General features: G+C 37.2%; 2 pseudogenes across 2 annotated transcripts; both read left to right on the top strand.

Annotated features, from left to right (window-relative positions):
- Nucleotides 1-17,090: 17,090 nt before the first annotated feature.
- Nucleotides 17,091-17,956, top strand: LOC308415381 (small ribosomal subunit protein uS2-like; annotated as a pseudogene). The gene has a single exon. The product of its transcript is annotated as a small ribosomal subunit protein uS2-like (transcript).
- A 1,384-nt stretch (nucleotides 17,957-19,340) lies between these two features.
- On the top strand, nucleotides 19,341-24,006 carry LOC308415010 (LIM and senescent cell antigen-like-containing domain protein 1; annotated as a pseudogene). The gene is made up of 3 exons: nucleotides 19,341-19,454; nucleotides 20,342-21,246; nucleotides 23,903-24,006. The product of its transcript is annotated as an LIM and senescent cell antigen-like-containing domain protein 1 (transcript).
- The last annotated feature ends 273 nt before the right edge of the window (nucleotides 24,007-24,279 follow it).

The raw sequence follows: 24,279 nt of genomic DNA, 5'->3' as shown, positions 1-24,279 counted from the left end.
GGGAGGAGAGGCTCTTAGTCCTGTGAAGGCTAGATGCTTCAATGTAGAATGCCAGGGCAGGAAAGAATGAGTGGGTATGTGGGTAGAGGAGGACCCTCATTGAAGTAGGGGGAGGGAGGATGGAATAGGAGATTTCTGGAAAGTAAACTGGCAAAGGCGATAACATTTGAAATGTAAATAAATGAAATATCCAATTAAAAAAATAAAAAGATTCTCTGACCTCTTTCACAGTGCCAACACAGATTTTCTGACTGTTCTTTCTTCATAGTGCTTCTCACAATGTATCTTATCTATCTATCTATCTATCTATCTATCTATCTATCTATCTATATTTTTCTGACACTATTAGATTTTAAACCCATAATAACATTAGCTATCTTAGTCATTAATGTTAAGGACTGAATGTGAAATTCTGTCTATACTTTCATGTAACCCTGTCTGGAAGGGTTGCAAGTTTGGCCACCGGGAACAGCAGAGTCCTAGGGACACAGGCCTGGCAAGACTGCACTGTGAGTAGCCAGAGCAAAGAGGGGGCAAGGCCCAGCGCAAGGAAGGCACAGTCCTCCTGATGGTTCAGGGAGCAGGAACTCTGATTGAGGGACTCAGTATCTGACCGGAAATCCCTTAAGTGTGAAGGAAACCGTAAAGTCATTGGCCACATGGAACAGCTAAGATCCAGGGACACAGGCCTGGTACATGAGAGAGACAGGTACCAATCACTGACAACAAGGCCACATATAATCACAGACAATAAGATGGCAAGAGGAAAAAGAAAAGAACTTAAGCAATGGAAACCAAGACAACCTGGCAACATCAGAACCCAGCACTCGCATCACAACAAGCAGTAGAATGCCAAACATGCCAGAAAAAGAAGACTCATACCTGAAATCATACCTCAAGATGGTGATGGAGATCTTTGAGAAGAGCATGAATAACTTACTTAAACAAGAACGGGAGTAAAAGCATAAAGAAACAAAAGCTTTTAAAGAGGAAACACGAAAAACACTCAAAGAAATCAAAGAACTAGAGGAAAGCAGAACCAAAGAGATGAAGGAATTAAATAGGGAATTTAAAATGGAAATAGAAACTATAAAGAAAACACTAAAAGAGACAACCTTGGAGGTACAAAACCTAAAAAGAAATCAGGAGTCACGGATGCAAGCATCTCCAACAGATTACAAGAAATGGAAGAGAGAATCTCAGAGGCCTAAAACAACATTGAAAACATGGACAAAATAGTCAGAGAAGATTCAAAATCCAAGAAGCTCCTAATCCAACCTGTACAGGAGATTCAGGACACAATGAGAAGACCAAATCTAAGCATAGTAGGATTAGAAGATGGTGAAGAATAACAATTAAGAGACATAGTAAATATTTGCAGCAAAATCATAGAAGAAAACTTCCCTACCCTTAAGAATGAGATGACCATGAGTATAAAAGAAGCCTACAGAACTCCAAATAGAGTAGATCAGAAAACAAATTCTTCCTGACATTTAATAGTCAAAACACCAAGTGCCCAAAGCAAAGAAAGAATACTAAAAGTAGTAAGAGAAAAAGGTCCTATAACATTAAAGACAAACCAGAATTACACCAGACTTCTTAACAGAGACTATAAAGCTAGAAGATCCTGGACAGACATCATGCAGAACCTAAGAGAACACAAGTGTCAGTCCAAGCTGCTATACCCAGCAAAACTCTAGATTACAATAGATGGAGAGACCAAGATATTCCAGGAGAAAACTAAATTTACACAATATCTGACCACAAATCCAGCACTACAATTAATTATAGTTAGAAAACTCAATACAAGGAGGGAAACTACATCCTAGTAAAAACAAGAAAATAACTAAGCAAGAAAACCAAAAGAATAAAGAAACACAGGCACAATTCTACCTCTACAAGTAAAAATAGCAAGAAACAGCAACCACTATTCCTTAATATCTGTTAACATAAATGGACTCAGTTCCACAATAAAAACCCATAGGCTAACAGACTGGATACATAAAGAGAATCTAGCATTTTGCTGCATACAGGAAACTTATCTCAGAGACAAAGACAGACACTATCTCAAAGTAAAAGGTTGGGGAAAAAAAAAAAAAAAACTTCAAAGAAAACGGCCCCAAGAAGCAAGCTGGAGTGGTCATTCTAATATTGAATAAAGTAGATTTTCAACCAAAAGTTATCAAAAAAGATAAGGAAGGACACCTTTTACTCATTACAGGGGAAATTTGTCAGGAGGAACTCTCAATCCTTAACATATGTGCCCCAAATACAAGAAAACCCATATTCATAAAAGAAAGCCTACTAAAGCCCAAAAAATACATTTCACCCAACACAATAATAGTGGTAGACTTCAACAACACACTCTCCTCAATGGGCAGATCATGAAAAAAGAAACTGAACAAGGACAGGGTGAAACTAGCAGAGGTTATGAACCAATTGGAATTAATAGACATCTACAGAACATTTCATACTAAAACAAAAGAATATACCTTCTTCTCAGCATCTCATGGCACTTACTCTGAAAGCCCCAATAGATATAAAAAGATTGAAATACTCCCATTCATCTTCTTATATCTATTGAAGCTTGTTTTGTGATTGAAATACTCCCATGCATCCTAGAAGATCACCATGCTGTAAGGCTGGTCTATAATAACAACAAAGACAAAAAAAGCACATATACACATGGAAACTAAACAATGTTCTATTAAATGATAACATGGTCAAAGAAGAAATGGAGAAAGAAATTAAGGATTTTGTAGAATTCAGTGAAAACGAAAACACTACATACCCAAACCTATGAGATGCAATGAAAGCAGCACTGAGAGGAAAACACATAGCTCTGAGTTCTGTCAAAAAGAAACTGGAGAGAGCATACAGTAGCAACTTGACAGTACAGTTTAAAGCTCTAGAACAAAAGGAAGCAGATACATGCAAGAGGAGTAGATGGCAAGAAATAATCAACCTCAGAGCAGAAATTGACCAGATAGAAACAAAAAAGACCCAGTCAAAGAATCAACAAAACCAAGAGCTGGTTCTTTGAGAAAATTAACAAGATTAAAAAACCCTTAGTCAGACTAACTAGAGGGCAAAGAGTATCCAAATTAACAAAATCAGAAAGAAAAGTGGAGGCATAACAATTGAAACAGAGGAAATTCAAGAAATCATAAGATCCTACTAAAAGTCCTCTACTCAACAAATGTGGAATATCTGGAGGAAATGGATGAATTCCTAGAGAGATAACAGATACTAAAGTTAAACCAGGACTAGGTAAACTATCTAAATAATCCCATAACAACTAAAGAAATAGAAGTAGTCATCAAAAGGCTCCCAACCAAAATAAGCCCAGGTCCAGATGAGTTCAATGAAGAATTCTATCAGACATTTATTGACAACATAATAGCAATACTCTCCAAACTACTCCACAAAATAGAGTCAGATGGAACATTACCTAACTCATTTTTCAAGGCCACAATAACCCTGGTTACTAAACCACACAAAGACTCTACAAGGAAAGAGAACTTCAGACCAATCTCATTTATGAACATTGATGAAAAATACTCAACAAAATCCTTGCAAACCGAATCCAAGAACACATAAAAATGATCATTCACCATGATTAAGTAGGCTTCATCCCTGGGATGCAGGTATGGTTTAATATTCAGAAATCCATTAAGGTAATCCACCATATAAACAAACTCAAAGAAAATTAAAAAAAAAAAAAAAAAAAAAAAACGTGGTCATCTCAGTAGATGCTGAGTGAGCATTTGACAAACACCTGTTCATGTTAAGAGTCTTAAAATCATGTTAAGATTTCGCTATTCTACCTGAAGACCCAGTTATGCCACTTCTAGCCATTTACCCCAGAGACTCTCCAACATACAACAAAAATACATGCACCACAAAGTTTATTGCAGCTCTATTTATAATAGCCAGAAGCTGGAAAGAACCCAGATGTCCTTCAGTGGATGAATGGATACAAAAATTGTAGTACATTTACACAATGGAGTATTACTCAGCTATGAGAAACAATGACTTCATGAAATTCTTAAGAAAATGGATGCATCTGGAGAATGTCATCCTGAGTGAGATAACCCAGTCACAAAAGAACAGACATAATATGCAGTCACTGATAATTGCATACTAACCCCAGAAAGTTCTGAACACCCCAGAAACAACTCACAGTCTATATGAAGCTCAAGAAAACAAAGGCAAAAAAAAGAAAGAAAGAAAGAAAGAAAGAAAAAGAAAACCTCAGTCCTTTTTAGCTAAAAATTCAATGTATAGCACCCTCTCAGAATGTGGTACACCTGGATCTCAAATCATTAATAATTCAAGAGCTAAGGTAATAATATCTTTGTGGCAATTTTTGTTATTCACAGAACATTATGCCTAATCTATACTCAACAAGAAATCTGTTTTCCTATTATGTTCTGCCCTACGTGTACTTCATACTTATGGTAACTAGTGGGATTTCAATGCATGCTATCAAACCACTAAAAGAATTAAGTACTGACAAAAATATTCATATAGTGCTATGCCAAAATGCCTTTAAAAATCTGTATATGTATCCCCTTTTTAAAATATAAGGTGGTAAGAAAAATAAAAAAAGAAGAAGAAAGAGTTGCAAATTGTCTGTGAAGCCAGATCACGCTTGAACTTCTGGAGTTTGATGTTCACACTTCTAGTTTACAATTTTGCTTATGTCTGCTCTTTCCTTGGTTGGAAAAAGAAAACAGAAAAGAAAAAAAGAAACAAACAGATGTATGTGCTGTCCTGTTAATTGTTTTCCAGAGTCTCATTGGAAAGTGTGCAGTGGAAACCTCTAGTTCTTTGGATGTAAGTTATCCCAAATGATGTTTTACTTGGGCACACAGGTAATAGGATGTCTTTCTAAAGCAAGCACATGAAGGACTGTTTTCCTGAAGCAGACAGGTTAAAGGGTGTTTGGATATAGCACACACGTGAAAGGACTTTTGATGAAGGAGTATAACTATGACCCCACAGGCAGTGGGAGATGAGCACTGAATCTTGGTTTGGTCTGCCTTACTATTCTTCTCTAAAGACAAGAATTAATTGGTTTGCCATACATAGTGCTATTGAGCTCAACTTGTGATAACTCCGATATTGAGAGAACCTCTCCCAACAAGTTCTCCTGAGCTTACCCCAGCAGCTTGCTGCTTCTGCATGCTTGCTGCAGGCCAGTTGGAAAGCCTGATGTTTACTTTAAGATTGGAATACAATTGCAGGTTTGTGCCTAATGTCTGCTTTCTGAAACACTGGACATTGTAGTAGCTGTTAGCTCCGGCCCATTGTTTGCCTGCCTAGAGGACTGATCTGAAGCTGCTAAGTTCTATTGGGTGTTTGCAACTGGACTGAACTGCTGCCAAAGAAGATCAAGCTCACCCCCAAAGAACTATTGCTGAACAGGTACACTTCCCAATCATCATACTTTTCTCTTCCACTACCTCTGCTAGGTGGTGGGCAAGAGGAGGGGTTGAACTGTTAGTAAAATTATGTTGCAAAACATTATACATAAAAAAGTGTTTATCTAGAATCTTTCTAAAGGGCTTTGGACTCTTAGATAATGATTGTTAATACTAAAAGCGATGGGTCATTTGAAGTTTTTCTAAAGGCATCTTGAATTATTATAAATAAAATGGTCCTAATCTTATAGGGTCCAGGAGCAGAATGCTATAATTTAAATCTAAAATGTCCTCTATATGTACTAGTTCCCTAGCTAGTGTACTGCTTTGGGAGCTTGAGAAACCTCTGTAAAATGGACCACTGGGAAGTCAACCCTGAGGATTATGACCCATCCTCATGTCCAGTCTCAGCCTTCTGCTTGGTGATCAGCATAAATGCAATGAGTAATGCTTCAAATGGCTACAACTGTGCTCAAAAAGTATTCCTGCTTCCTTGCCTTTCCAACCATGGTGCGCGTTATATGAAAGCATGAGCTTCCCTTTTCACTAAAGTTTCACTTCTTTAGGTTGTTTTTGGGGCCTGCTTTGTCACAGAATCAAGAGAAGTAACTAATACAATTGGTAGATATCACCACAGACCTAAATGAATAAGAATCAAAAAGGTTTTTTTTTTTTAAATAAATAAATTAAATATGGCACATAGCTACAACTAAACTTGTCTTATCTATAAACTACAACTATAAATAGAGTCAGTAAAAACATCAAATGTACCACAAATGCTCTATTATCATCTTCAACTTAAGCTTCCTTGAACACATAGGTGGCATCATACAGTTTACATAAGGTGATGACTTACATTCAACTCCTTTGTGTAAATAATGTCTTGAACAATTAAGTCTTTCCAACTGTGTATTAGCAAGTTTACTGTATATTAAAATGCTGATTTATTCAGCTAGCCATGATAGTAGTTATTGTGCTGTTCTATATGACTACTACACATTAATGGGGTTCCTGTCATTCTTTCTTTTTAGTTTTGTTTGTTTTTGTTTTTGTTTTTTTTTGTTTTTTTTTTTTTTTTTGTTTGTTTGTTTTTTTTTTTTTTTTTTTTTTTTGGTGCCATTAGATTTGCTGTCTGCCATGGCAGTAATGGACAGCTCTGAAGCAGATGTTTCTGAAGTATCATTGATAACAGTGTCACAAAGATTGTGTGGAGTCAAAAGGCCAACAAGCTTGACTGATGAGCAGGAGGTTTGGGCAGCTGATATATTGCCTCAGTAAGGGAAGTTTTACACTTACTATGCCTCAACAGCTTTAGGATGTAGCTAGCCATTTTTAAACAACAGCCACAGCCGTTTAGCAATACCTGATCTCTTGTTTCTTAGTTCTACGACTTCATTTATCTTTCTCGAATTTAGCTATCTTTGCATTATTTAATTCTAGGGCCGCTAAATTTGTGTCCTCCTCCATTTTCTTTATTAAAATTGCTTCTCAGCACTTATAGTTTATGTTGCAGAAATTTGACTTACACCATCACAGCACCACTTGAGCAGGTCTTTGTTGTAATTATGTGTACATTTACATTAGACACAGGAGAATTTTTAAATACAGCTCTCTTATTAGCATAACCCAATGGCTTTTATCCTCTGCTATAACTTTCTGAGCAGTATTAAGATACTAGTCATTTCATATAATCATCCATCAGGTGGAACTTTAGAGATTATCTGATTTAAAAACTTGGTTCCCCTTTCAGATCAAGCAAATAATGTCTCTTAAAAAGTGCTTAACTATGAAGATAGTTCTATAATAAGGTTTCTGTATAAATCTGCTCCCTAAATGTTTTTTGAATACTAGACATAGAACGATAGAATATATGTTAATCTTGCAAAATGAATCTGGGTAATTCTTCATTCCTTTCTGACTCTAAACACATTCATAAAATATGAACTGAGGAGAAGATGTGTGGTTTGGTAGTAGAGTATGTGGCATACAGAATATATAGCATATGTAACACTATACATTAGATTGGAGATTTATCTCCATAGTAGTATGCTTGCTTTGCAACAGAGGTCCCTGGATTTTATCCCCAGCTCTGATGAAAAGAAAATTCAAATATCTAATTCCAAGAACTATAAATATGTATCAAATTGGGAAAAGTCCATTTATTTAGTAAAAATGCATTATACATGTGTATTGATCTTAGGGGTTGTGGTAGGGTGCTAGAGAAAAAAAAAGAATTATCAGGAGACATAATTTCTGCCATCACAGAAGCTCCAATTTAATGGAAAAGATATATGAGTAAAGACATAAAAAAGTGTAGTATACTATACCAACTGATCATAAAAGATAAATACAGCAAGCATCAGAGTATCAAGGCTCTGTATCCATCTGAGACTGTGATTTTACTGAGAATTAAAAATATTTATCTAAGCGTTAGATGTGTATGGTACCTAGATGTGAACTTAGCAGATAGTAATATAATGGAATTGATGTCAGAAAAACAGAAGCTCATGAATGAGGACTGCACAGTAAAACAATATGTATCATGTTAACAATTTCAACAGAAGCACATGTGACTAAAGCAAATCTGTCTAGGGCAAGAGATTCAGCCCAAGAATTAAGAAAATATTTATAAATTTCACACAGGGCTTACAGTTTTACCCCAACATAAATGAAGATATTTTCCCCTCAAACAAAAAAAAATACCATGATAAAAGTCTAGTTAAATAAAGTGTCTTTAACCTCAAAAAGAAAGTACATTCAAGGTGCAAGAAGGAAAAAAACTGGAAAACAGGGAGCCCATTAAGGAAAATCATAAAGCACCATGAAAAGAGTATTGATTGTCTAAACTAGTGTAATAAATAGTACTAGAAATGTAGAAAATAGAAAAGATTAAGGTCAACTAATAATACAACAAATCACTTCAGAAGAGTTTGGATAGAATAATATAGAAAGCATGTATAACTACCACATTTGTAATTTCAAAAACTGGGTTGATGATGCAGTGATCTCCTGAAACTGAGAATCTTCAAATACTAAAGACTGTATCTGATCTTGTAAAATGTTACATCTGATATGTTAATGAATGGTGTTTTCAAGATATAAATATCAAGTAATACTCCTATATATCACAAGCTTAAGGAAAGTTCTGGGCAACATATGTAGATTTGAGAATCATCCAAACAAGCACAGGGACTTTGAGAATGATTTTAATTTATTTTAAAAATGAATTTCTGTGGAATAATGCAAATTTACTAGTAAAAAGGGTAAAGAGAAAAATCCCATTGACATGCACATTCAATTAGTGAACAAAGGAACTTAAACTCAATTGATACAGAAGTGACTAAACAGAAATGTTCAAAACATTTCTTTTCTTATAAGGGGAAGGAAGTTTTTTTTTTTTTCAGAAAACACTTGTTCTTTCTCTCTCTCTCTCTCTCTCTCTCTCTCTCTCTCTCTCTCTCTCTCTGTGTGTGTGTATGTGTGTGTGTGTGTGTGTGTGTTTCATAGTCTCCTGAGCAAATAAATGAAATAATAGTTAAAGACCTTTCAGATTAGTAATAAAGTTATTAAAATCTTTAAAAAAAGATTAGAGATTAGTAACACAGTAATAATTTTCAACTGATTTTTATGTGTCCTTTCACTCAACAAATACATCTATAACATATCCTTGTGTAGCCTGGCATTAGGCTAGCTGTTGCAGGTACAGTGTTAAATACAAACCTTATCTTCATTCTCACTACTCAATCTTCCATGAATTGCAGATACTAAGAAACATTCATGTATAGAAAAATCAATTTGCTCCATTTATTTTTTTTTATTTTATAAATGAGTTTAATATTTGTTTCTTGTTTTAAAAGGTGGAAGCTGTATTATACAATCTGTTATGTTTCCTTTTTTAATTTCTCTTATAGCATCAGTATTTGAAATAAACATGGCAGAAATTTTTATTTGCCAAGACTGGGGATGACTGAAAGAAAGGTTGGTTATGTATAAGAGAGATGATAATGATTGTTCTACAGGATAATAGTAGTTAAATCTGCTAAAGATACTGTGATGGAATTTAGTAAAGTATCAAGGGCCTAAACAAATAGCTACATCTGAATGTTCATATTAGACCTCAGAGAAGTAAAGTGTTATTAGAAATGGAAAAATAAACATTTGTAATAATCACATCAATACCCTTGAGAGTATCTTTTTTTTCTGTTCTTTGGTTTTCAACCAACCAGACCCCCATGAGCTCCCAGGGACTAAACCACCAACCATGTGGAGGGACCCATGCCACCAGCCCTTATGTAGCAGATGATGGCCTTGTCTGACATAAATGGGAGGAAAGTTCTTTGGTCCTAAAAAGGCTCAATGTCCCAGTGTAGGGAGATGTCAGAACAGGGAGGCAGGAGTTGGTGGGTGGGTGGGGGAGCACCTTTATAGAAAAGCAGGGGTAGGAAGGATGGGATAGAGGGATTCCAGGGGGAAATCTGGAAAGGGGATAACATTTGAAATGTAAATAAAAAATATCCAATAAAAAACCCAAATAATAACCTGGCTCCAATCTTTAACAAAACATATTATGCGTTAGTCCAGAAGACATAGATCTTGATGTGGGTTTCTATGCATTAATACCAAATACATTAAAATTTAGCAAATATATGAAAGTTAATGAGATATCATAGAGTAAAGATACAGCAACAAGTAGCAGGTAAGTGGAGTCCTGTGGTGAAGAGCAGTACAGGTGAGGAAGAGAGTAGACACAGTAAAAAAAAAACTTGGCACTAGCTAGAGAAGTAAAAGAAAATAAATCTCCAGAGAACAAAATGCAAAGAAGAATTTGATAAGAAATGGGACTAGCAGATGTGTGAGAAGACCAGCTCAGGAAGATTTCATGTGTAAAAGATTCAGTATTCTGTCTGTATTTTTGTTTTAAAGAATATGAAGCCTTTGGGCACACACACAAACACACACACACACACACACACACACACACACACACACACACTTACATTGAAGAATAATTTGTATTGACACACTCATACTCAGGCTTGTTATTTCTAGAAAGTTTTCTGGCTTCTGCAGGTAGAATAATTTTAAAAAAATAGCAGTGAAATGGCACACATACCTGCTAAGATTTAGATCTGGAGTACTCTGGATATGAGATGCTGTAACAGTGAATTGAGATAATATGGAAAGAAACAAAATAAACCTCCCTTTGTAGGGAGCATTGCACTGTAAAAAAAAACAGAGAGACATTTAATCAATTTGGCAACATGAGGAGAGGGACATAAAAAGGGTTTAGTGATTGTCCACTGCATCTTTGATTACCTCCCAGAGCATTATATTTAAATATAGGAAGAATTAGGGTATGAGTCATAAAAATATGTGTAATTATGAAAACATGGTCAAAATAAATGGGCATCTACATATGTCCATGGCATCATCACTAAAACCAAGTTATGTTTACCTTGTTTTAAACAGATCTATAACTTCAAAAAAGAAAGCAAAACAAAGCAAAACAAAAAAATCAGTCATAAGAAAAAAAACACAACCAAGAAATGCCTCTGTTAGACAGCCTGTAGGGTAATTTCTAGCATTGGTGGGCTGGTAAGATTTCATAAATTGAGCAGAAATTAGAGTCATATGTTTATAATTTCATGTCAGAGACTTTCTATCTTTTTATTTTGTTAATTTACTTTTTGTCATTTTGTTCATTCCTCTGGTCATTTATGTATATATTATAATTTCCAGTTTTTTAAACTTTATTTTAAAAACAAAGATAAAAGAAAAATTTTAAACATTTTTGCATAAATGTATACAAATACAATTGTGTCAGTGCTTGGCTTTTTTTTTTTTTCTTTTTTTTAAGGTTTGATACTCTGCATTAAGGTCTTACTGGTTACAATGAACAAAAAGTACATGTAAAACAGGATGTAATCCAGAATTAGTCAATGTTTTCATGGTGTGTAAGGATTTACCATGACATTTGTTTGGTTTGGTTTGTTTTCTTTTCTTTTTTTCTTAAACTTCACAAAGTCTCTGAGTTGTTTCTGGGGCAGTCCGAGCCTCCGGGGTTAGCATCCCACTATCAGTGATTGCATATTATGTCTGTTCTTTTGTGACTGGGTTATCTCACTCAGGATGATATTCTCTAGATGCAAACATTTTCTTAAGAATTTGGTTAAGTCATTGTTTCTGACGGCTGAGTAGTACTCCATTGTGTAAATGTACCACAATTTTTGTATCCATTCATCTACTGAAGGACATCTGGGTTCTTTCCAGCTTCTGGCTATTATAAATAGAGCTGAGATGAACATTGTGGTGCATGTATCTTTGCTGTATATTGGAGTGTCTCTGGGGTATATGCCCAGAAGTGGAATAGCTGGATCTTCAGGTAGTACTATGTCCAATTTTCTGAGGAATCGCCAGACTGATTTCCAGAGTGGTTGTATCAGTTTACAACCCCACCATCAGTGGAGAAGTGTTCCTCTTTCTCCACAACCTCGCCAGCATCTGCTGTCATCTGAGTTTTGGATCTTGGCCGATCTGACTGGTGTGAGGTAGAATCTCAGGGTTGTTTTGATTTTCGTTTCCCTGATGGCTAAGGATGTTGAGCACTTCCATAGATGTTTCTCAGCCATTCGATATTCCTCAATTGAGAAATTTTGTTTAGCTCTGTACCCCATTTTTAATAGGGTTGTTTGATTCTCTGGTGTCTAGCTTTTTGAGTTCTTTGTATACCTTGGATATTAGGCCTTTATCTGATTTGGAGTTGTTAAAGATGTTTTCCCATTCTGTTGACTTCCATTTTGTTTTCTTGACAATGTCCTCAGCTTTACAGAAACTTTGCAATCTCATTAAGTCCTATTTGTTAATCTTTGACCTTAGAGCTTGAGCCATTGGTGTTTTGTTCAGACAATTTCTCCTGTGCCTATGTGTTCTAAGGTTTTCCCTATTTTATCTTCTAATAGTTTCAGTGTATCTGGTTTAATGTGGAGATCTTTGATCCAGTTAAACTTGAGCATTGTACAAGGAGATAAGAAAGGATCTATTTTCATTCTTTTCCATGCTGATTGCCAGTTGGACCAACACCATTTGTTGAATAGGCTGTCCTTTTTTCATTGAATGTTTACAGCTCCTTTGTCAAAAATCAGGTGACCATATATGTGAGGGCTCATTTCTGGATCTTCTATTCTATTCCATTGATCCACATGCCTATTTCTGTACAAGTACCATGCAGTTTTCAGCACAATTGCCTTGTAATATAGCTTGAGGTCAGGGATAGTGATTCCCGCAGATGTTTTCTTGTTGTTGAGGATGGATTTCGCTATTCTAGGTCTTTTCTTATTCCAGATGAAATTGCACATTGATCTTTCCAATTCCATGAAGAACTGGGTTGGAACTCTGATGGGGATTGCATTTATAATTTCCAGTTTTATGTTTTATCAGGTTACTGAAAATAGGAACTAATGTGTCCCTGTGTCTATAATCCTTTCTTGTGCTTTTTTATTGGGCTCTTTCCTTTTTTATTTTGTTCTATTCCCATGTGTTTGTTTTTATTTTGTTTTGTTTTATTTTGTTTGAATGTGAGGGCAAGTATGAAGAAACTGTACAGAGTAGAGAGAAAAGAAGCCATAATCAGGGTATATCATGTTAAAATAAAACATTTTCTTTTAAAAATTATTTTATTGGATATTCTCTGTATTTACATTTAAGATGTCATTCCCTTTTCCCCAAACCCATCTCCCCTCCCCTTGCCTCCATGAAAGTGCTCTATCTCCCAACCATCCTTTCCCACCTTAGCACCTTGGTGTTCTCCTACACTGGGAAAATGAGCCTTCACTGGACCAAAGGTCTCTCCCACATTGATGCTAGAGAATGCTGTCCTTTGCTGAATATGCACCTGGAGCCATGGGTCTCTCTATGCGAACTCATTGGTTGGTGATTTAGTCCCTGAGAGCTGTGGTGGGTTTGGTTAGTTGATAATTTTGTTCTTCCCATGGGGTTGCAGATCTTTTCTGCTCCTTCAGTTCTTTCTCTAGCTTCTTCATTGGGGTCCCTGTGTTCAATAAAAAGAAAAATAATAAAACATAAGGTTAACTGATGGCAGGAAATATTCACACCACACTATGTCCTTTGTGTTTACATGCACATGCATGGACACCCCCTATATATTAAAAATAATACAAGGAAATAATTTTTAAAAATTTTCATTAGATAAAAAGAGATTCACCTTAATGAGTCTGGATATGTACATATATGCAAGACTTCATTACCAAAACTATGCTTAACATTTATTAAACAGATCTATAGCTTCAAAAAGGAAATAAAACAAACAATAACAGCAACATCATGGACAACAACAACAACAAAAATTTGTAGTAGTAGGAAGAGCCACAATCGATAAATTCCTATTAGATGGTCTGTGGTATATTTTCTTGATATTTGCTGTGGGTAGGTCCAAACCACTGTGCATGGTGCCATTGCTCAGTATATAGTCCTGGGCTATAAACAAAGAAAGAAGAACTCCTCCATGGCTTCTGTTTAGGGTTCTGCCTCCAGATTCCTGGCTTGAGCTTCTGTCCTAATTTCCCTCAACAATAAACCATGACCTTAGAATTGTACATCATATACATAGTTTCCTCCACAATTTGTTCTGGTCTTGGTGCTTAACTGCTTTTGAAAGCACACTAGCACAGTTGGGTAAATAGGAAGCTATATCATACATTCTGACTATGAACAAAGTTCCTAGTCTCATTTATGAAAGTCTTAGAAAACACCAGCCTATAACAGAAAAAGAAATCAGGTTCAATTCAAAAATCACACAGGCTTAGGCTTTAAAGCATGTTATCTTGCTATTATAACATCTTATTAGAAATCTATTTCCATGCAAGCTTCTCCTCACAGTTTATAAATTGTGCCGATATTCTGTACTGTCACCTGGCAAGAGATCTTGACTAAGTGTTATCCTGAGGGACTCCTTTACTTTGCAAGTCCCATAATTTTCTTTGTTTCCACGTCCTACCTAAAATTTAAACTTCTTTGGAATATGGGTAGAAGTAGACTTTATATTGCTCTCAAAAACAAAGAGAAAGAAAGAAAGAAAAAAGATAGATAGATAGATAGATGATAGATAGATAGATAGATAGATAGATAGATAGATAGATAGATAGATAGAAAATAAAGAGAGAAAAAAGAAGAAGTAGACTGAGGTAAGGGATCCTTATGGAACAGTTAGGGGAAGGATTGGAGGAGTTGAAGGGGATGACAACCCCATTGTAGGAACAACAGTATCAATTAACCCAGACACCTAAGAGCTCCCAGAGATGCAGCCACAAACCATATACATGGGTTAGTCCTTGATCCCCTGCACATATGTAGCAGAGGACTGTTTTGAATGTCCTCAATGGGAGAGGATGTGCCAAATTCTGTAAAAACTTGATGCTCTAAGGAAGGAAAATGGGAGTGGTACGGTGGGTGTGGGTGGGTGGTGAGACACCCTCTCAGGGGCAAAAGGGAGAATGATCAGGTGAAAAACTCTAGGAGGGAGTACAAAGAATGGGACAACATTTGTAATGTAAATAAATAAAATAATGTAATAGAAAAACATGTTGGAGACAGGATGTAGAGAATGTCTAATTCTGTTTTCTGTTATATTCTCTGGGAAGTCATGTACTAAACATAAAATATGATGTGAGAGTGGTCAAGCTTGTTATTGTCACTATTTATACAAAAGAAATCGTAAAAGAGATCATATAGTATTGGCAAAATCAATTAGGAGATGTATTTTCTGTTTCCATTCTAGGGAAGATTTAAAAATGTTTTAGAGGAGTATTTTACCTTCGATCAAGGAGAGCTGAGTTCTTTATTTTAGATCCAGGAGAGCTCTTGATTAAATATTTTAATAGAAAATAACTAAAATTAATATGCAAAATATACACCGAAAATATGTAAATTATAAAAGTTTATAAACACAGAAGCAGACTATTAATTGCATCTATTATATATGCATATAGTGTATTTATGTGCTTATGTGTACTATATATATTGAAAGTAGAAGTAGTTTACTTTCACCTCCTTGTACTTTTCTGAATAATAAAATCATAAGTACATAACTAATCCTAGACAAACAAAAGTGTATAGATAATGTAAGCTTTATTCTAATAATAACCCATTATATGATCAAATTTTACATATTTTTACAAAGTTCATTTATAAACACCTTTCTTGAAGCCTAGCATGCACTTAGTATATATGTTCTATAATTGTAAAAATTACATAAATTAATCTTCAACTTTATTTCAAATTATGACCACAAGTCACCTCATATTTCCAGTGCAGAAAATATAAAAATAAATAGTTGTGGAAGTATGTGTAAAGCATAAAACCAAATAATGAGCTAATAAAAACAGGTATGCAATTTTTAAGTTCTTAGCATATGCCTCACACTCTGATTGGTGATAAATTCTTAGTGCAATTCTTTGAGAAGGTCCTAATAGTTAAGAAAAAGGAGGCCATGGAAAATGATTTGGTCAAAAACATTCACTGAGAGGAGGTGGAGTTATGTTTAGAGCCAGAGCCATTTCTCTGTGACTCCAAAGGCTTGTTGTACCACACAGTGAAAGAAAGAGCTGCCTGGCTTCTCTCAGGCTCATTTGAAGGGTACATCTCTGCTGGCAACTCACACCATTTTAGCTGAAACATCAAAAGAACCAGTATAAGAAAAGAGTTCTACTTCATATTAACAAGTAAGCACCATTTATTACACAAAAGCTATTTGGACAGTTTTCTGGCAGGCAAAATTAATATTGCAAACGCTACAGAAATAATCACAAGACCTGTCTGGTTCCTTAAATAATTAGCAATAGTTAAAAAGATCTTGAAAGGACAAAGAGTAGAAATCAAGTGAAAATTGAAAATGACACAATGGCACATTTTCTTCGAAAAAGCTTTCAACAACTGTGGATTCAAAGTGAGGATATTTGCTAATTGTGCTGCTCTTGCTCCCATTCCCGAGGCTCAGCTTCATGCTGCAATACTAAGCTGGAAATAACATCCCTTTCTACATGGAAACACATCCCTGAACAAGTTCTACTCGTTCCACTCCTCTTTAGGCTCCCAGCAAATATTTAAGTAGCACTTGCTTTGTGCTCCTTTTCACAGCTGCCAAATGGGATGTCATTCGGATGCAATTCTACTGTAATGATGACCAGGTTGAGTTGTTGAAAAGCTGCAACCATAAATGAATACTTACACATGAGGTATTAGAAAAAGAACATGGTCTAATTAGGGTAGTGCAAATTCTTTCAGATTTTAGTGTATTCTTCCTTCCAATATCAACTGAATAGCCATTTAAGTATTTTTTAAAAAGCCATAAGACCTATATTTCAGTAAGAATTGGCAAAACATATCTTTTTTATTTTTAATATTCTTAATTAACACTCTATGAGAGGGTTGCTTCTTTGTTTATTTCCAGATTCCCTACAACAACCATATGATTTTTCCCACATTTTTGCCTTTCAACTTAGAACCTCAAAGTACTTAGGAAATCAAAGTCATTAGTACAATCTCTATAGAAGATGAAAAACAGCTTTTCCATGCTACTGAGGGACAGGTCCATATGCGTTTTTCTTGGTTCCCATCGTAATTTAAAAGGGAAATGTACACAGTGTCCTGCAGATGAAGGAGGAGTTTGTCCTCAAATTCCTTTCCTCAGGGACCCATTTAGGTGGCACCAATCTTGACTTTCAGATGGAGCAGCACATCTACAGAAGGAAAAGTGACGGTACCTACATCATAAATCTGAAGAGGACGCGGGAGAAGCTGTTGTTCGCAGCTCGCGCTACTGTTGCCATTGAGAACCCTGCTGACGTCAGCGTCATTTCTTCCAGGAACACTGTCCAGCGAGCTGTGCTGACGTTTGTTGCTGCCACAGGAGCCACTCCAATTGCTGGCCGCTTCACACCTGGGACCTTCACTAACCAGATCCAAGCAGCCTTCAGGGAGCCATGGCTTCTAGTGGTGACTGATCCCAGGGCTGACCACCAGCCCCTCACAGAGGCCTCTTATGATGTCAACCTGCCCACCATTGCTCTGTGTAACACAGACTCTCCCCTGTGCTCTGTGGACATTGCCATCCCGTGCAACAACAAAGGCCCTCACTCAGTGGGTCTGATGTGGCGGATGCTGGCCCGGGAGGTACTCAACATGCGAGGTACTATTTCCCGTGAGCACCCATGGGAGGTTATGCCTGATCTTTACTTCTACAGAGATCCAGAGGAGATTGAGAAGAAGGAACAGGCTGCTGCTGAGAAGGCTGTGACCAAGGAGGAATCCCAGGGTGAATGGACCGCACCAGCTCCTGAGTTCACTCCTGCTCAGCCTGAGGTGGCTGATTGGTCTGAGGGTGTGAGGTGTCCTCTGTGCCCATCCAGCAGTTCCCCACAGAGGACTGGTGTGCGCAGCCAGCCACTGAGGACTGGTCAGCAGCTCCTACAGTGCAGGCCACTGAGTGGGTTGGAACCACTACTGAGTGGTCCTGAACTGCTCTGTAGACAGATGGGCAAAGGGAAAAAATAGGTGGAAGGAAAATAAAGTACCTACAACCTGGGGGGGAAAAAGATGAAAAACAGCAAGCACATTGTCTATTTCATTAAAGCAGCACTTATAACGATGTCATGGATGATCGTTTACATTTTAATACAGGACATAACACTATGCAGTATCTTAATCCTGACAGACAAATCATTCATCATTTATTTTTCATTGTTTATTATAGAAAAGGGGAGGGTTCAAGTAGAATTATCTTGGTTGGCTTTGCAAGGTGCCTGGTGTAAGATATAATAATGATATGGCTGAGCCCTTTACATGTGAGCTCAAGTGGATTGCCATCACCCCTTGTCACTGGTGTGGTTTTCTTTAAAGGCTAAGATTGAAATATTGACAAAGGCTTATGGAAGTAGTTTTTAATCTCAGAAGACAGAACTAAAGGACAGGCAGAAGGAAATAGCCTAGACAAGGAGATCTAAGAAGCAGAAATTTTGTTTCTTTGAGCACATCCTGTCTTCTTCACTCTATACACTGAGAAACTCACTCTAACCTCTGCCATTCAATTAACAGTGAAGACATCAAGACTTAAATGCCTATATGAGCTACATCATTAGCAAAAAAGCAAGTAACAGATTTCTGTTGCTGCTTTTGTCTCTTCAAAATCCATAATTCATGCCCAAAGAAGCATTTGATTTGTCTCCCAGTTGCAACCTGAATAATGAAGCCATTGCTTTAAAGTCCTAATGATAACAAATCTTTGGAGAGCAGACAGTGTTCTCCACCATTACAAGGAGAATCCCTTCTTTTAAAGGGACCATCTGAAAGGCTCTGTGAAAAGAAGCTCAGAATCATTCACCTTAGAAAAGAAAGGGATAGACGACTTCAACATTTGAGAATTGGCCACCGGTGTGCATTCTTCCCATACAAGTGGGTTCTGTGTGCTCACATGGCAGCATGTTTTAATAAGACTGATATACTTCAGTCTCAGCGATGATCGGCAATAGACAGAACAGTACCCATTCCAACCAGGAAACCGTGTGAGGCCCTGAGAGCATTGCTTCAATACAAACAGCTAAGGCTGGCAGAGGCTAAAATGACAAGCGGGTTGCTAGGATTTGAAGAATCTGTGTACATGACTCCGGGTCGTTTGGAAAAACACCTGTTCTCTGCAACTTTGCCTGCACTCTTACCTGAGCCAGTTCCTCTCCTTCCTTGGCAGGACCTTTGTGACCGTATTTCCTCTGCTTCTTTCTCTGCAAAGGGAAGCTGACTGAAACTAAAATGCTGGTACCAGTTCAATTTCCCATCTTCTAGCTGACCCCATCACGGGTTACTTACTGCTCACAGTGGAGGTCTTCTCTGAGGAATTATTCAGAGATGGAAATCACCGTACCAAAGAGGTTATGCCCCTCTACCAGTACCGAAGGAAATCCACAGCCAAGTAATGACTCACCAGGGAATTCAGCATCGATTATGGTGAAATCTGGGCAGGTTGGTCTTTAATGAACAGATGTTTTTAAAGAAGTTCTGATTTCTAACTTTGAAACAGGGGAGAAAACAACGGTATTTTTCAACCTCTTGATCTCTACTTGTTCATAGCAATATTTCTGACACCAGCTGTGTATGCAATTTCTCCCACACATCAGGAAGTCCACCACTGGACACCAGCTAGGTCAATTCCATTTGAAATCTCTCTACCCAGAGAAACTGCAAGACTCCATTTTCTAAGGACACTGTGCTATTAGACTGTCTTCTATACCAGATGTCAGTCACATGTTTTTGGCCAGTTGTCTATAAACTGGAATTCCTGTTATTCTCCTATCCTTTGATTTTCATTAACTAGGATGAATAGTCCACCACAGAACTCAGCTCCATTTACTTATATTTACTTATTATTATAGAGGATAACAACTAGATATACGAACAGGGGAAAGGTATAGGAGAAAGTCCAACTACCATGATGTCTCCAGGTGTACAATCTTCTAAGGATGGTCAGATCACTGAACACTCCCTTCCAAGGTCCTTTTGGGCTTTTGTGGATGCTTCATGTGTAGACATGACTGCTAAATTACATAATTGGTGATTGAGGACTGATTCCTTCTTCAGCACTCCCTTTTACAGTATATCTTACCAAGAAGACCTGCCAACAAAGTAGACATTTGCTGTGCCTCAATAGTAGTGATACTTATCTCATCAACTCACCTTATCACGTTTATAAAAAGGAATGAGCTCTTTCTTGCCTGGTACTGGCTCTGGCTGCTCACTGCTGCCCCAGCAATGAGGGAAAAGTGTGTGGCTGCTGAAGCAGGGACCGAGGTACAGACTGACTCAGCATAGACAGCTGAGATGTTGGGCATGGCGGCTGGATTGTCCAACAGCAACTTAGTCAAGGCCTAGACCAGTGCAGTTCGTTTGAGCGCTGCAAGGAGGCTTTGCATCTGCTGAGAAGACCGTGAACAGTAATGGTGAGCTGTACCATAAACAGTGCTTCGTATGTGCTCAGTGCATCCAGCAGTTCCCCGAAGGACTCCTTTATGAGTTTTAAGGAAAGAAGTATGGTGAGCATGATTTCCAGATACTCTTAGTTCCCTGTTCCCACCAGTGTGGTGAATTCATCACTGGCATGGTAATCAAAGCCATGAACAAAAGCTGGCATCCTGAAAGCTTCCGGTGTGACCTCTGCCACAAACTACTGGCAGACATAGACTTTGTCAAGGATGCTGGTGGTACTCACCTATGCCACCTATGTTACAATTGTGAAAAGGCCAAAGGCCTTGGAAAATACATCTGCCAGGAATACCATGCCAGCATTGATGAACAGCCTTTGATCTTCAAAAACGACCCTTAGTACCCAGACCATTTCAACTGTGCCAACTGCAGAAAGGAGCTAGCTGCTGATTCTCGGGAGCTGAAAGGGGAATTATACTGTCTGCCATGTCACGATAAGATGGGGGTCTTTATCTGTAGCAGCTTCTGGAGGCTTATTGAAGGGCAAGTAGTGAATACCATGGGCAAGCAATGGCATGTGGAAGATTTTGTTTGTGCCAAATGTGAAAAATAAATATTTCTTGGACATTGGAATAGGCCATTGGTTTGGCCTATTGTGAAACTCACTATAATCAGCTGTTTGGTGATGTTTGTTTTCATTTCGATGGTGTCATGGAAGGTGACATGGTCTTTGCACTCAACAAGGCCAGGTGTGTGTGCTTCTTTGCCTATACGATTTGCAATCCCAAAGGAGCACTCAGAAATAAACCTGTGGAGTTTGACAGGAAGCCAGTCTGTAAGAATTAAACACCCCTCTCTATGGACCAACAGAAGCACTTGCTGCCAAACCTGGTAGAGTATGTTGACTCCTTAAGAGAGTATCACAGGCCATGTTCGTGTGGATCATGTGGAATGAGAATTCACTCCCACATGTTGTTCTCTAAGCTCCACAGATGCCTACGGTGCATATGTACTGACACACAATTCATAGACATGATAGACAACCACTATTTAAAGAGTCAGCCTTTATGTGACTCACACTTTAAAGGACTCCAATCTTTGCTTTGCTTTATAGCATAAAAATTATTTCTCATTCATATACTGAGGAACTAGATAGGGAAGATAAGTAGACCACTAAAACATTTCCTAAATAGTCATGTGTTTATCTAGTTAGCATTTAAAAGACACATGCATATTACTAAGAAACAAAAACTTCTCAAAATGACTTGATTTTTTTAATTAAATCACTACACTTAGTCTTCTATTTCATTCTTCTTATAATTTTTTTCATAAAATTACTTCACATCCTTGTAGCTGCTAATGTGTCTTTTACATTTTTGTACAAAACAAAAGAAAATACCAGTTATAGTGAAATGATGCATTTTAACAGTATTTTACACAATTATGCCTTTAAGATTAATGTAAAATACATAGTATTCAGATGGGATATGAAAGGGACTGTTATCACTCCCAAAAGTGAGCATGAGCCAGGTGTGGTGGCACTAGGCTTAAATTCCAGCACTCTGGAGGTAGAGGCAGGCTGATGTCTCAGTCCTACTAGGCCACACAGGGCGGCATAGTGAAACCTTGTTTCAGAATAAAGGACTGTATCTCATACTACCTTTGTAATAATAACTATGCTTCATAGACTCTAACTTGCTTTGGCTTGCAAAACTGCATCCTACAGTCAGAAATTCTAGGCATATCCTATAAGACCAAAATAAATATTTTGACTGAGACTTTTAAATTTAGAAACATTTACCACTGATACAAACTTTGAAAATTCTTTACTCAGGAAGCCAAATGAAAGTTAATTCCTGTCCTATTATCAGAACTATGCTGATATAGCAAAACGTATTTTAATGAAGGCTTTTTCATTTCAAATGTCATAACTGGGTTTTATTTACTATAAAGTAGTAAAGTGGTATAAATGATACTTTTAGATTGAAAGAGGGTAGTAAATTAGCAACTTTAAGGAAAAATCAGTACATTCTATTTTATATAATCATTTGTCCTGAAATGTCTGGACCTTTCTTTTTGCATAAAATCAAAATGAAAAAGTATGAACATTTAAATTTTTTTTTGCTACTAACATTATGGCTAGTTTACAAAGTATTTTCAGTCCATATACTATTGAATTCTCTGGCATGTGATAGTTTATCTTGATTTTCAACTTGACCGAATCTGTTAGCAACTATCAGACAAGCTACTGACATTTCTGAGGGATTTTCTTGTCTTGATCATATTCATTAAAGGGACCAGAATCATTCTAAATGTGGTGGCTGTCAAGATCAAAGTAGGCTCAAGCCAAATACCAGCATAGAAATGAGAGGAAGGCACAAAGTTCCAACCATCTCTATCTAAGGTGTTATGGGCAATTCATAACGGGGGAGACGGAGAGAGAGAGAGAGAGAGAGAGAGAGAGAGAGAGAGAGAGAGAGAGAGAGAGAGAGAGAGAGAGAGAGAGAGAGAGATTAAAACCTTTTTTTCTGAGAGTATTGATTGTCCCTGTTAAGTAAACATACTCCAGTGGAAGGCCACAAAACTTAGGAAATATTGTTGGTAAAAATTGAACTCAATGGCTGAAAAACATGAAGAAAAAAGAAATCACACATAAGGTTGTGTGGGTAAAGAAGGAGATGTAGACTTGGGAGGGGCCCGAGGGAATATGATGAAAACACATTGTACAGAATTTTCAAAGAAAAAATAATGGCTTTTATTTTTCACATTTTTAAAGGATGTATGGGGAAGAAAAGTCATTGCTTCTTGTCTGCTTGCCTTCATGTTGTGCTGGTATATTCATTTGCCCTCTTGACATTTTGCTGTTGCTATTGCCGCTGCTGCCAGCTTGGTTGCCAACCACTGCCACTGCTGCTGATCTTCTTTGTGACATTTGAATGCAGTTTCTTCAGTTGGTCAATGTGTCTGGAAGACCAATGGCTCTCCAGCAATTTTCCGACCCTTCTGTGCCAGACTTGGACAGCTAAGAAATCAAACTCTGCCCTGTAGATTAAACAGCTACTAGGTAAGTTCTTTGATTATCTAGTGCTTAAGAAACCATTGTTGAGCCACCTAAATAATATTCTGTATGAAAATCTAATAAATCATCTTTTAATATGCATTCATTCAATTAGTTCTGTTATTATAGAAAGACGCAGTGATGAAGGCCATCACTCTAACCCAAATGCCCAGGTACCACATAGTGTCATATTAACTTCACACAGGGACATTGTCAACGTATTTAAACATGTATTTTCTGAGGGTATTTCCATGTAAATAGATTCTAAGTTATACAACTTAAGGTTTTACATCTTTCCTACCCCTTTATATAACACCACTGGCATCCACTTCCTTACATGCTGACTTAATACTTGCTAGCCCACAGTAGTGTTCTTACAGTCTTTTGCCTACTACTTTTCCACCTTTATCATACTTAACACTTCTCCCTCTAGGTTATGTGGCTATGACTCTGAGTACAGGTTTGCTGACAAGGAAAAGAGCTGAGGAGAAAGCATGTGGCCACATGCCTTATCTTGCTAAAATGGCCTTTGAGTGATTATCAAACACTGTATGAGCACTAACTTTGAATAGGTCACTTCAGTAAGACAAGAAGGTTTAAGGAAATTCAAGGTTTTGAATAAGTTTTATTGAAATATAATTTACACGTTTCATAATTCATGTGTTTATAGTCTGTACTGGCTACTTTTGTGTGTCAACTTGACACAAGGTGAAATTATCATAGAGAGAAGAGCCTCATTTGAAGAAATTCCTCCATGAGATCCAGCTGTAGGACATTTTCTCAACTAGTGATTAATGGGGGAAGGCGAGG

The sequence above is a fragment of the Micromys minutus genome, assembly GCF_963924665.1.
Source record: "Micromys minutus genome assembly, chromosome: X".
Taxonomy (NCBI): Eukaryota; Metazoa; Chordata; class Mammalia; order Rodentia; family Muridae; genus Micromys; species Micromys minutus.
Note: the sequence above shows the minus strand (reverse complement) of the source record. Positions and strands in the feature narration are given on the sequence as shown.